Source organism: Camelus bactrianus, chromosome 29 (assembly GCF_048773025.1).
Source record: "Camelus bactrianus isolate YW-2024 breed Bactrian camel chromosome 29, ASM4877302v1, whole genome shotgun sequence".
NCBI classification, from domain to species: domain Eukaryota; kingdom Metazoa; phylum Chordata; class Mammalia; order Artiodactyla; family Camelidae; genus Camelus; species Camelus bactrianus.
The window spans coordinates 25,114,847-25,127,331 of NC_133567.1; the positions used below are offsets into that span (position 1 = coordinate 25,114,847).

The 12,485-nt window shown below is 39.3% G+C and overlaps 1 pseudogene; it reads right to left on the minus strand.

Annotated features, from left to right (window-relative positions):
• Positions 1–729: 729 nt before the first annotated feature.
• LOC105061965 (palmitoyltransferase ZDHHC3-like) lies at positions 730–2,340 on the minus strand (annotated as a pseudogene).
• Positions 2,341–12,485: the final 10,145 nt, after the last annotated feature.

Here is a 12,485-nt window from a genome sequence, read left to right on the forward strand (position 1 = left end):
CGTAATTTTCTTCTTTTGTTGTGTAAGGCATTTTGAACTGGAAAAACTTCTTTCCTTCACATTCTTCCAAATAATCAGAATGTAATTCGAGATTCAGAATACAAATAAGACCCCTTTCATCTCCACCCCACGACCCCCAGAGTCATTCTACACACCCGGGGCCCATAAAGTACAAGGCAGGCAGTTGATTTTTGGAATTAGGAGGCGAGTCATGTTCACATGGGGGCTGAGGCTGCCGTGTTCAGGGCCCTTCTTAGGGCTCCAGCCCTGATCCCCGCCCTCTCAGGCCACAAGCGGTAAGCATCCGTCTTGGGCGAGGTTTTAAGTCCCATCGGGGTGCCCACCACTGCACTCCTGGGCAGGGGGAGTCCCGGGTCCTCCTGGCTCTCCTATGCGTCCCCAATCAGGCATCCGGCCCGGTCCATCTATGCACAAATGTCACGACTCAGTTAGTACAAGGGGGCATGGCCTGGAGACAGCACCCTCCACGTTTGTCATGCCAGACAGACAGCAGAGAGGAAACGAGAGGCCAGAGAAGTGATTTTTAAAAAGGAAAAAAGAAGAGCAGCTTCAGTCATGAAAATAGAAAGGATGATCTTTTAAAAATAAAACATAGGGTTGTTTTTTTTCTCTCTCTCTCTCTCTGCAAGGCTCAGCCATTTTACTTGAACTTGAGACATTAAAAAAAAGAGTTTTAGAGTAGTTGTTTTGCTTTTTCAGTTTAAACATTCATGAGAACAGATCAGAGGGTAGTGCTGGGACGTGGTTTGTGTCTGAGTGGCAATGCTGGCCAGGGGTCCTTCGGACCACACACTGGTCCGGGTCTGCCTGCCCTCATCCGGTGAGGCAAAGGGTCTGGCCCAGCCTAGAGAGAAAGGGTGGCCAAAAACGGCTTTCATGTTCATCCATTTTGTTTTTTCAGCCCATCTTCTCTCTTCCTTTTTCAATTGTTCTATTCCTGTTTCGTCCGTGCAGATGGAGTGCAGCTGGGTCCCGAACATCACCGCCGTGAAAATGAGGAAGCGCACCCCCTCGGAGCACAGCAGGGTGAGGAGGATCACCGGGGTGGGCGGCGAGACGGGGCTGCACTCTGCCCAGCCTTCTTCGGAGCACTGCAGGAAGTGGGGTCCCACCCTGCTGAGGGCGTGCAAAGAAATGAGAGCTCCGTACATTGCAAACAGGACGAAGTCCTTCCGGTTGTTCTCACCGACGCAGTTACTGACAGCGGTGGTCCGTCTTCCGAATGCATGGCTGACAGACACTGCAGGGGTGGGCGCGGTCGGGCTTGATGCTGCTGCACTTGGGACACTCGTACACCACCTGCCCCGGCTTCCGCTGTAAACTCTCCGTGAATTCTATGGTGGCATTTCCTTTGGGCACAGCCCCGGGGTCCGTCAGCATGGCCCGGCAGTGGGAAGCCAGGGCCAAGAAGGCCAGCGGGTTGAATGCAACTCCATTGATGACGCTGTACCCGTAGTCTCGGGATGGAATCAGCATGACAAAGAGAACCACGAACTCCGCATAGAGGACCAGAAACCAGGTGACGATGGCACAGGCAGTGTCACAGCCGCCGCGGATAAACCACATGGTTCCCACAGGGCTGGGGTGGAGCGGTGGGACGCGCTTCTCCGGCTGGAGGTATCTGGCTTCCGGCCAATGTCTCGGAGGCGATGGGCGGGGATAAGCATCATGAAATGTTCCGTTCACACTGGCAAAGTGAAGCCGGAGGCAGGTCCCCAGTCCCCAGCTCCCAGACCCGGCCTCGCGCTGCAGAGATGGCTCCCTGGACCCGGCCAGACACAGGGCGGCGCACAGGAGAAGCCCATGGAGCTCCCGGCGCTGGTGTCCGCGGCGGCTCCAATGCTGTGTCAATGTCTGGTGTACAGCACAATGCTTGTCATACAGGACTAGACATATATTCATTTCCAAATTCTTTTTCACTGTGAGCTACTATAAGATATTGAATATATTTCCCTGTGCTATACAGTATAAACTTGTCTATTTTATATATACCAGTCAGTATCTGCAAATTTTATCATTTTTTTAATTACCCAAGATTCATTCTTTTCCTGAGAGTTCTCCAGCTGCCTTGATAAACCCTGGGATCTGCTAGAAGCTCAAGGAATCCTTGGAGGCTTTTTTCTTCAGTTCCTCCCACTTACGACTCTAGCATAGCTAAGGAGTGAGACCGTGGCCTGAATTCGGGCATATCTCCCAAGGCACTGGGTCTCCATCAAGGTGAGAGAGAATGGAAGAGAGAAGGCAATTTCACTCTCAGCAGCCGTGGTTCCTGTGCGACATTGCTCTGTAGTCCCCTGCCATTGACAGCTTCTGGGGCTGCTTCTCCTCTGTCCCAAGCCTGATCCTTCAGACCTCCCCTCTGTTCGGGGCCCTCCAATAAGCTGGTTTTGTCTTTAAATTTACCAATTTCTCTTGTTAGCATCATTGGAACTCCAACAGATATGCTATGCAAAAATTTAAAAAATGACATGAATTATAATAAATTTTCCAAAAACATTATAATGAATAAATAATAAATATGCTAATGAATGAATGTCCCTACTTATATGTAAGCATATAAAATATTAAATAATAGACTAACCACTACATAAAAGTACATCATAAAAAAGGAATGCCACAAGATAGTACATGATTAATTGCCAAATTTAACAGCTCAGGCAGTAAATGCTGCTGGAGAAGGGAAAGAACACAGCAAGCTTGTGTGATCCAAGGAGCCTTCATAGCTCAATAAATACTCATTGACTGAAGTCTGGGTATCATTTCCTAAGGTGAAGCTGAGGAAATTAATGAATGCAATTCTTCCCTCAGAGACACAAAGGGCGGGCTATTGGAATGACTCAGCACATCGTCATTTGAACTGCTCTTCTGCAGGACCCTGCAATTCACCAAATGCCGTTTACAGAAAGACAGGTTTCAGCCACAGTGGCCTTAAGTGCTTTCAGTCAACAAACCTATAGCAAGCAATATCCCAGACATCAGGCAAGGTGCCAGAAACTCATAGAGGAGTCAGATTCAGACATCCAGAAGTGCACCATCTAAGTGAAGAATAGACATGCAGATAGCAAATTATGAAAAACAATGTATAATTTCACATAAGAGAACTGCGTAGAGACTGAGGAAGCTCGCAGATGGGGCACTTGTCCCCCCTGGAGCACAAGAGAGACTTTTAGCCCAGTGTTCAAGAATGGATAGACTTGACAAAGGAAGAGGCAGAAGAAGAGACATCTAAGAAAAAAGACCCCGATAAGCAGAAATTTAGAAACAAAAACACCAAGTGTAGGTGTGTGTGGAGGAGGTGGTGACAAGGGAGTAAACGTACGTGGAAAGCAAGAGAGGGCTCATGAAGGGTTTAATATGTGACGCTACTGTAGACCCGAGGATATAAAAGCCTCCATGACTAGACCCGAGTCTCATGCCTACCTCTGGAGGCTGGAGAGGAATCAGGGTCATTGAAACTACATAAACTGAAAGTGAAAGGGGATGATATTGTGGAGGATTATCAGGGAGGTATTATCAGAAGAGTAAATAAATATTGGGTGGGAAATAACTGATAATACCTACTATTATTTCTCTTAAAGAGAAGATGAAAATGGCTTTATCACAACTTGTTACACCTAGGAACTCAATAATACTTACACTTCTTACTCATGAATAGCAATTCAAGCTTCATAATGTGTAGAAATCTGTATAAATCTGCAAGCACCAACTGGGCAAAGACATTGTCTCATAACTACCATGCCCAGTGCATAATAGGTGCTCAACTAAACCTGTTTAATAAACAAATGAATGGATGCCTACATTACCTTCATTTCATGTTCACTATCAATTTTGTAAGGTGGATATTTTCATTTTATAAACAGGTAACTAATTCAGGTAATTAATAAACTTTTTGGTGAGAAAATACATAATCTGATGAGTTATTTTTCTGGACACTAAATAAGAATAAGTGATTCAAACTTAAGAAGATGGAACTTCTTCAGTGTCTCTTGTAATGCTGTAATGTTTCCTAGAGAAAAAAAAAAACAAATTCTGAATGGCTGGTTTCTTTTGCTATAGTGACACCTACTGTTACAGCCAATACTTTGTTTTTAGAAATATTTGGAAAATAATATGTTTAAGCTCTAATGAAAAGTCTGCTACTATGATTTTTATTTTAGTGGTTTAACTTATGAATTATAATATTTAGGAAGGTTAAAAATATATAATTTATACACCTTGAAACATGTATAAGTGGTATTATCAAATACTATTATGTTATTGGCATAATAAAATTACATTGCCAGATCTGTCTACATATATACACTTACCTATATTCATATTACATATGTACATATAAGGCATAGTAAAGAATAATTCCAATACTTTTAATACTAAGCCTAGAAAACTTAAGACATTTTTACAGCTTAGTAAATCTTGTAAATTTGAAATGCAGTATTAAAATAGTAGAATGCTGCAGGAAGACGGTATAGCTCAGTGGTAGAGTTCATGCCTAGCATGCAGGATGTCTTGGGTTCAATCTCCAGGACCTCCACTAAAAAAAATAAATAAACCTAATCACCCTCCCCCCACCAAAAGAAAATAAAGTTAAAAAAAATACTCTATATATTGTTAAAAAATACTCTATATATTTAAAAATTAATAAATAAACAAATAAAAAGTCTCTCTTTAAAAAAATGGTAGAATGTCTACTCCAAGGTGTTCAGAATAATACTAAAGTGTATATTTTAAATAGTATTAATAATAGCCTATGGACGCATTTATGCTCACTTTATTTAATAAATTTTAAATTCTAATTTTTTTTTCTCTTTTAAGGACTAGAAAGGACCCTTAGAGGACACTAGGCCCACTTCACAGAGTCTAAGAAACTTGCGTTTAAATTCGCTTCAGGGCTCTAAGTGGCTGCCCTGTCCCTGCAGTTCTCTGGAAATGGAAAGGTGATGTCTTCCTCACATTGTTAATATCAGTATTGTTAAGACATCTTCAGTTTTCATTTTGATGAAACAAATTCAACAATTACCTAAAGCTGTCTAGGTCAGGAGCTGGCTAACATTATTAGCTAAAGTGTATTGACTTCTTTCTATGCGACCAGGCCACGCTAACTGCTTTACAAACATTTCTTGCTTAATGCTCACAATTAAAATCCTGAAGTCCTACAACTTCGTGTTGTAAACCAGGAAACTGAGGCACGAGATGTCAAGTTACTTGCCCTAGGTGAAACAGCTAGTTAGCGGCAGCTGGAAATATTAAACCCAAAGCATTCAGACTCCAGAGGCCAGAGCCCAACCTAGGGTCACCTACGGATACTTGGACACATGAAAAATAGCATGAATTTTAAAAGGGAAAAGGGGACATTTGAGGAATGATAAAGTCACATATAAGGGAAAACCTCTGAATATCCATGCTTCCCCTCTGCAATCCTTGCCCCAATACTCCAAGCAGGATGTCACCATAAAATGATTAACACCATATACCTGATCAAACCAATAGCACAATTTTCACTTGTGCAAAAACATGCTTTTTAGAAAATATACACAGCTACAATAATTTAAAAATCCAGAAATAAAGTATCACATAGAAACCATGAAGCAAAAAAACATTAATCACGATGGTCATCAGAGCATACTGCCAACTGTAAATATCTTAACATAGTTAAAAGTGGGCTGTAAATAGCAACAAATTCAAACATTATTAGAACTAAAATGGAAAAGAATCTCAGAGTTGGAGATCTTTTCTAGCATCTCAAGGATGAACTATTAAAAGTAGAGAGTCAAGGGAACTTCCTGAAAAGACAGATTTCATGGCTACCAGCATTCTTATTTATTTGAAGTAATTTCATTTAGAGATATAGATGAAAATACATGATGACATCTGCATGGATATAGATATCTTTATCTAAGCTTAGCCCCCCTGCCTGGTCTTCCACATTATCACAAAACTATAATAATAAGAAAAAACAGTCAATATGTATATATTGAAGAAAATATTAGGCAGGAACTAGGAAGGACAGAAAGAAATAAAAGAATGTTGAAAAACGCAAGCAAGTTGGTAGAGAAATTATGCTCACATTAAAAAGTAATTAACAATATCAGATATTCCAACTTGGATCATTACAGAGGACTCCCAAATAGTTAGGGATTATGAACTGTATTTTTTTAAATTGATTATTTGATATATGCAAAGAACAGGGAAATTTTCAGGGCCTGGAGGAGGAGTCAAATTTAGGGAAAAATGTGAGGTCAAGACAGTTCAATACCCAGAGACAGTGCTGAATTAGTGTCGACTCATAACTTACCATGAACTATGCTGGAAGTGAGACTAAAGAGTTAGTACTTCATTCTATTCATCAATTAGATTTTGAAAGATTTAGTTCATAGTGATGACACTACAAAAGCAGTATTTGAGGACTAATATTGGCAGAAATGTGAAAGATAGAGAAGGAAGGATAGAGATAAACATGACCAAGTGAAGGTTGCTACATTAGTTCAGGTATGAGACTGTAAGAGTCTGAATTATGCTGGTCATGCTGAAAGAATAAGGAAAAAAATTGGATGATGCTAAGATTAAATTTAAAGAATTTGGCAAATAGCAATATGCTGGTGTTAGGCTTTCATGTGAATGCAGGCTGCAAAGAGCAAGAAGAAAACAAAATAGAATAATGGCTCTGATAGATCAGCTATCCTGCTGCCTCAAGCTTTCAGAGTAGCACCCCCATCAAGCAGGGGGTAAGTACCTAGCAGAGGAAAAGAGAGTAACAGCAAAATTGTTAAGAACAGAAGAGCTGAAAAGTACAGGGAATGTGCAATGATTGGTATGGATTTGTTACGTAGAATAAAGAATATTCTCTGAATGGTAATGACGATAAAAGACAAGCCAATGTGCAAAATCTAGGCTGTCTGGGCCAAGCAACAGAGAAAGATACAGGAGAGAGAAGAAACCAGAAAAAATAAGCAAATGGCAAGCAGCCAAGGAGACAAGCAGAAGAAGTGGTAGGGGAGAATAGAGGCATTGGAGGTGACAAACAGCTGTCACACTGACAAAAGAATAGATTTAACAATGGAGATAGAAGTGCTAATACCGCTCTGAAGTCTAGCATGACTCCAAAATTAAATGTTCATCATTCAATCACCATTACAGGAACTACTTCCAAGAACAAAAATTAAGAACCCATGTACTAACCAGTCCAGATCTACTCTTAAAGGCAATGGATAGAATGCCAGATATATGGCACCTAAAAAGGGGAGAAGGAGAGAAATTAAGTGAAAAGAGAATCCTAGACATATAAATCATCTCCTAGCCTTCACTGTCCATCTGATGGAAATGTTCTTCCCTGGGATCTTCCTAAAGCACCGAACGTCCCTTCATTCTGTCCCTGAACAAATGTCACTTTCTTGACCTCACTAGCTAAATGAACCACTCAATCAGTCAGCTCAGTCACTCTTTAACACGCTAGTGTGTTTTTTGTTTTCTTTATAGAACTTACTGCTAACTGAAATTATCTTATGCCTTTATTTTTGAGTATTTTATTTTATGCCTTGACTTAGGGCAAGCACATCATCTTTCTTGTTCATCACTGCATTTATAATTTTGAAAAGTGCCTAAATGTTTGTTGACTGAATAAATAACCACATTTTCACACTGATATTCTAACTCACACAAACCTAGGCTGAAATTCTGACTCAGCCATCTACAGGCCTATAATAAACATGTCCTTTCTTGCTTCCCAACATATTTTGGAGAACCTCCTGTCTGCAGTCGCAGTCCAAATGACTCAGGAGACTGTCTTTACCTTCCAGCTCCAAGGGTAGCAACAAACACAGGACAGGTTATTCAGAAAATCCAACCTCACTGGCCACAATGGTTTGTTCATGGATTGTTATAGAATTCAAATGAAGTCAATTCAGACTCATTCCTAGGGCTTTTTCCTAGAGCAGTTCAATCCATGTATTATTCTTTGGGATCTTTTACAAGTAAAATGTAAGCTTGGAGCCACCAGAAACCATTTTTGTTACTGCGTGGGAAGTAGCTGCCGGAAAATAAATCCAACATGGAGGGTAATCTAAGAGATGTGAAGAAAGAGACAAATTGCTGATGTTGGTTTGAATCCATGGATCCAATAATGCTTACAACTTAACTTTTTCAACTTTCCAAGAATATGAGACCATCAAAATTCTTGTTTCAGCTAATTTGAGTTGGATTTCTCTCATTTGGAATAGAAAGAATTCTGACCAGTGACAATTGTGATAATTTGGGCAAGTCTCAACTCAGCTGTTTGCAGAACAGTGAAAATAACACCTACTGAGTTTGGAGAAAATCAGTAACAGTTTAAATTATTTTAAAAAATTAAATTATAACAAAATATCTCACACATACTTGACACTCAATAAATGGGGTAAGTGGCTCATTAATTGTTTATAAAAGGCATATTAGTAAGAGCACCAGTAGAAGCAGAGTTCACAGGTTGTGGGACATCATTTCTAGAATTCAAAATAAGCAACAGAAAAACACTTTAATGTCAGATCTGTCCATAGGAGAAAGGCTGACATGAGTTAAATTTGACACAGTACATGAGAAATCTAAAACACACACCACAACAAATGGGAGAAGACAGATCATAGACAGATATGGTTGGGAGGAAAAAACAAGGTAAAGACTATCAGGTAAGCAAATTAAGGACAGGAATTGGTAAAAAGTTAGAAATGAGGTTTGAAATATGAGAGACAAATTAATACATATATTGAGAGATGCGTGAGTAAGAGAGAATTGACATAATATTGCAATCATACGCACTGATCCTGTCACAGAGACCCTGATCCGATTCATTAGACCAATGATACATGTTCAAAATGTCAGAAAGTTTATCTGATATCTTGTATCTTGGATTAATCAAATTCATCAAAGCTAGGTACAGAGTCCTCTTGAAATGTGAATTCCTTTTTTTCTCAAGCTAATAGCAAAGCTTCAAACAGTTAGCCTCATTCCGAAAGAGAAAATGACTATCTGTACGTGACTTGATAGGAGCTAGCCCTGGAAGTAGCTAATGGATCTGCACTGGGTATAATCCTCTACATTATTTGACATCAAAAGGGCAGCTGGTCACAGTATTGGTCATTTTTTTTAATCAACTAAATATTGTTGAGCATTATGTACCAAGCAATTATATGATCAGTTCTCAGTAAGAAGATGAATGTGTTTCCCTATCATGTGTTCAAAGTGTGCTGAAAATAAATATAAATTTACATATAAGCAAATGCATTTAATTTATTGACAAGTATTTTCCAATGAGTCATTTGGTATTTTGAAATAAGAAACATCAGAGAAGACTAACAAAAGCAGCTTGAGAAAGACTCAAAACTTTGAAGCCAAAGAAGTGTAGCTCGCCAGTGAACCCAGATTGAAGTCAAAACCTCACTCATCCTCTACAATCCAGTCCAAATGTCACTCCAGGAAGACTTTGGGTACCTCCCCCCAGAAGAGCTGATCTCTTTCTCAGTCATGTTTTGTCCATATGCTTGTTATAGCATTCTCCACTATAAATTCTTTGTTTAGTTTTGTTCTCCCATCCACCTCCATTAAGCCAGTCCCAAAACTGTGACCTCCTGAAAAGCATGTCCTGTAAACCAAGAACATAATGCAAAGCCTGACACCAAGCAGATGACCAATGAGAGTATGACAACTAAATGAATGAGCAAAGCCAACCTGAATTGTCTTACATGGATGTTCAAATGTATCTATTTTGGCAAAACTTACTATTGTCCTGACAGCTGCCAGTGAATCAAGTTCACCTGATTTTAAAAGAATAAAAGTGAATTGATTGTTTTAGCATTTGCCAATCTTGAAATTTCTCATGACTTAAAAAACACCATCACCTAGGGCCTTCCAAAGATAATTTCTCCTCCTTACTTACACAGCACAGGCTAATTCATGGAGGAATGAAAAGCATTTTGGGGTTTTTTTAATCATCTTTTCCTATGTCTAGTGAGTTAATTTCAGAACTATATGCTTAGCTGAAGATAGATTCTACTGCTATAATATTGAAGAACTCACCCCGAGGAAGTAAGGTTACTGTCTGTTAATATTTTTAGCGTCTTCCTTCTCCTTATTGTTACCTCATTGATTCAACTAATGGACCAGAGTGTTTTTCAAAATATGAAATGCTATTAAGCAGAGTTTGGAGGAAAGTTGATTCATCTGAAGGAATAGCATAAGAGTTCTAAGCTCATCACAATATTAAAGAGGCAATTTCTGTGATATTGCTTATGCTTAGAATTCAGAGTTAAATGTTATGAAAAACTTAATGGTAAAGTGTGACCTGAAGCCAATATGCAGAATTGTTAATATAGAATAATGAATGGTTAAGAACATAGACTGTTGAAGCCGGTGTGCCTGAGCGTGAATCCACCACCTGCAGGTATGAAACTTGAATAAGTTACTTTCTAAACAGTTTCATTATCTGTAAAATGGGAATAACAATAATAATGCCCATCTATAGGTTAAATGAGACAATCCATGTGAAATAGGGCATTCAGTACATTTTTAGCTAATACATTTATTATTGACGTATGATTGTGAAGATATTTTAGGCCTAAGACTTAAGTCTTTCTAAATCATCCTGATATATACATTGAAATAAGGGTTATCCCTCCTTCACACTCATCAACAAACTCCAGGCTAATGAAATAGATGTGTAGTTCCTGCTTCAATGAAGAATACATAAGATTGAATCATATTAACTGATGAAAGGACACTGTCATCTACATAGAGAAAGGGGAAAAAGAGGTTTTCCAGAAGGTAAGAGAATCACTTGAGAGAAGGTACTTCAGCTCAGAAATGCAGAACACAATGTGGTGTGAGTACTAACTCCAAACGTTACCTTGGAAATTAACTTTCTTGAAAGATGAACTAACGGGTATGTGTATGTAAGTGCATGTGCACTAATGTGCATTTAATACTTCATCTTTTTTCAGAAAGGAAATATGGATGTTGCCAAATTTAGTAAATAAAAATACAGCACAGCCAGGTGAATTTGAATTTCAGATAACCACGCAATAATTTTTAGTAAAAGCGTGTCCCATTCATACTCTTGGGTTGGTATCCTGAAAAGTGGAGACACTCAATATCAAATGAATATGGTTAGCCCTGCCCCAGAACCAGTGATAGAAGGGAGGATGGGCTTTGTGAAAATACCCAATTAAATGAGACTTCACAGGGAGAGGGTAGAAAAAGTTAGGAACATAATCACCGTAACACCCTCAGTTGAAAAACAGGTTACATGGATATCCTCAAACATTATTTCCAGTTTTGTGAAACCACAAGACACCAAAACACTTTAAGATTTAAGTCCTTGACACACAGTAGGCCTCAATAAAGAGATTTTATTCAATAATTAGAAACAAAAGTATCATCAGATTCTATGATTAATTCTTTTCTCAGAGTAAATGGCAGTATAATTTTCTATTCAATTGGTACTGAAAAGTAGGCAGATGTTACAGAAAAGACCCTTAAATTCACTGCCTGCTTTCATATCTTCACATGAAGCTTTTAAAAAGAATTCTCCTGTCTATAGCTAAGCTTCTTTGTGCCCCTGCTATTACATGACTAGAAGCTTTTAAAACCATCTTCCCCAGCCCTTTAATATTCCCAGTGTCTGTGCGGAAGTCAAACTTATGCATTTGGAATTGGTATTAAACTTCCTGAATGTTTTTGGCATTGCTGAGGGCTGTCATTCTCATCATTGTTCACCACCAATGCCATTGGATAAAGTAAGAAAAAAAAAGTAAAAATATTGCAGCAACTGAGTGATATGTGGGACACGGAGCTGTAAGTGACAGAGCTTGGAACACAGTCTTACTGGATATGACAGAGCATGTAATGTCCCCGAAATTGGGCACCACGTAATGACTAAGGGTCTCAATTTTCTGAGTTTTATAGAATTCTGTATTGTGTTTGACAGCTCTGTTTCACACCAATGGTTGGTTCCACAATGCTAACAAAATACAAAGATGAGAAAATGTCACTAAAAAAAAAAAAAAGAATGCAAAAAGCGTATGCAAGCTTCAAGCCCATAAAACCTAACTTCCTATGGGAAATTACCGTTTTCATATTGTTATGACACTTTCAGAGTATGCAACTGCAAAATTTAGCTCTTCCCCACGCATGTATTGAAAAGCTCGTTCAATAAGTATAAATTGGGGACAGGAAGGAGTGAGGAGGGTGCTGCTGGACCTGTCCGAGGTCTCCCCCAGTTCATTTTTCTACTTCTTAGCTTACTCCACACCCTCCACATCTGCTCTTAAGATTCGGATTGTTACATTCATCGAAGAGATTTTTTTTCCCCAATCAGGTTAAAACATAAGATCAGGTGTCAGCAAGACTGAGACAGATAGCCAATCTCATTGGTCAGCCCTCCATCGATCCCTGGAAGTATCCATACATGGTAAGAAACTGAGTTGTGCTAGTCTGCACAT